Source organism: Arachis stenosperma, chromosome 6, assembly GCF_014773155.1.
Source record: "Arachis stenosperma cultivar V10309 chromosome 6, arast.V10309.gnm1.PFL2, whole genome shotgun sequence".
In the NCBI taxonomy this organism is placed as follows: domain Eukaryota; kingdom Viridiplantae; phylum Streptophyta; class Magnoliopsida; order Fabales; family Fabaceae; genus Arachis; species Arachis stenosperma.
The window spans coordinates 27,424,019-27,426,486 of record NC_080382.1 but is presented as its reverse complement, the minus strand read 5'-3'; the positions used below and the strand labels follow the sequence as shown (position 1 = coordinate 27,426,486).

General features: G+C 35.8%; 1 non-coding gene across 1 annotated transcript; it reads left to right on the top strand.

The window, feature by feature from the left end:
* The first annotated feature begins 478 nt into the window (after positions 1 to 478).
* Positions 479 to 586, top strand: LOC130937987 (small nucleolar RNA R71). Its single transcript, XR_009069173.1, has one exon. It is a non-coding gene; the product is annotated as a small nucleolar RNA R71 (small nucleolar RNA).
* The last annotated feature ends 1,882 nt before the right edge of the window (positions 587 to 2,468 follow it).

Here is a 2,468-nt window from a genome sequence, read left to right as displayed (position 1 = left end):
TGAAACCTTGTTGGGGTCTCTGTTGATCCTTCCATGAGAGATTTGGATGATTTCTCCATGAAGAATTATAGGTGTTTCCATAGGATTCTCCCATGTAATTCACCTCTTCCATTGAAGGGTTCTCAGGATCATAAGCTTCTTCTTCAGATGAAGCGTCCTTAGTACTGCCTGGTGCAGCTTGCATTCCAGACAGACTTTGAGAAATCAAATTGACTTGCTGAGTCAATATCTTGTTCTGGGCTAGTATGGCATTCAAAGTATCAATCTCACAAACTCCTTTCTTCTGATTTGTCCCATTGTTCATAGGATTCCTTTCAGAAGTGTACATGAATTGGTTATTTGCAACCATTTCAATTAGTTCTTGAGCTTCTGTAGGCGTCTTCTTTAGATGAAGAGATCCTCCAGCAGAGCTATCCAGTGACATCTTGGATAGTTCAGATAGACCATCATAGAAAATACATATGATACTCCATTCAGGAAGCATATCAGAGGGACACTTTCTGATCAATTGTTTGTATCTTTCCCAAGCTTCATAGAGGGATTCTCCTTCCTTCTGTCTGAAGGTTTGGACTTCTACTCTAAGCTTACTCAATTTTTGAGGTGGAAAGAACTTTGCCAAGAAGGCATTGACTAGCTTTTCCCAAGAGTTCAGGCTTTCTTTAGGTTGTGAGTCCAACCATATCCTAGCTCTGTCTCTTACAGCAAAAGGGAATAGCATAAGTCTGTAGACCTCAGGGTCAACCCCATTAGTCTTGACAGTGTCACAGATTTGCAAGAATTCAGCTAAAAACTGATGAGGATCTTCCAATGGAAGTCCATGAAACTTTGCAATTCTGTTGCATTAGAGAAACTAATTGAGGCTTTAAGCTCAAAGTTGTTTGCTCCAATGGCAGGGATAGAGATGCTTCTCCCATAGAAGTCGGGAGTAGGTGCAGCAAAGTCACCTAGTACCTTCCTTGCATTGTTGGCATTGTTGTTGTTTTCGGCTGCCATGGGTTCTTCTTGTTTGAAGATTTCTGTTAGGTCCTCTACAGAGAGTTGTGCCTTAGCTTCTCTTAGCTTTCGCTTCAAGGTCCTTTCAGGTTCAGGGTCAGCCTCAACAAGAATGCTTTTGTCTTTGCTCCTACTCATATGAAAGAGAAGAGAACAAGAAAATATGGAATCCTCTATGTCACAGTATAGAGATTCCTTGAGGTGTCAGAGGAAAAGAAAAATAGAAGGAAAAAGTAGAAGAATTCGAACTTATCAAGAGAGATGGAGTTCGAATTGTGCATTAAGGAATAGTGTTAGTCCATAAATAGAAGGATGTGAGAAGAGGGGAAGAAATTTTCGAAAATTAAGTAAAAGATTTTAAAAACATTTTGAAAAATACTAATTGATTTTCGAAAACTAAGAGTGGAAAAGAAATCAAGTGATTTTTGAAAAAGATTTTGAAATTGGAAATTAAAAAGATATGATTTGAAAACTATTTTGAAAAAGATTTGATTTTAAAAATTAATGACTTGCCTAACAAGAAAAGATATGATTCAAACATTAAACCTTTCTCAACAGAAAAGGCAACATACTTGAAATGTTCAATCAAATCATTAATTGTTAGCAAGTATCTTTGAAAATGGAAAGAAATTGATTTTGAAAAAGATTTGATTGAAAAGATATGATTTGAAAAAGATTTGATTTTGAAAAAATTTTGAAAACTTGAAAAAAATTTGAATTAAAAACAGAATCTTCCCTCTTGTGCCATCCTGGCGTTAAACACCCAGAATGGTGCACATTCTGGCGTTTAACGCCCAAAGCACTACCCTTTTGGGCGTTAAACGCCCAGCCAGGCACCCTGGCTGGCGTTTAAACGCCAGTTTGCCTTCTTCACTGGGCGTTTTGAACGCCCAGCTTTTTCTGTGTAATTCCTCTGCTGTATGTTCTGAATCTTCAATTCTCTGTATTATTGACTTGAAAAGACATAAATTAAAAATTTTTTAGCTTTTTAATAATGCAACTAAAATCAAATAACAATGCATGCAAGACAACAAACTTAGCAGTTTGTATACTACTGACACTAACAAAATGAGAATGCATATGAGAAATAACAAAACACACAAAACAAGAGAATTTAAAGATCAGAGCAAGGAAATCATCAAGAACAACTTGAAGATTAATGAAGTCACATGAATGAATGCAAGAAGAACAGAAACATGCAAATGACACCAAACTTAAAATGAGACACTAGACTCAACATACAATATTTTTGGTTTTTATGATTTTGTAATTTTTTTTTTTTTGGTTTTTCGAAAATTAAGTGGAAAATAAAATAAAGATATCAAAATTCTTAATGAGAATTCCAGGAATCATGCAATGTTAGTCTAAAGCTTTAGTCTAAAGGAATTAGACATGGCTAGCCAAGCTTCAGCAGGACATTGCATTCAAGAGCTAAATTGATGAGAATCAATCAGCTTTGGTGATGATAAGAACAT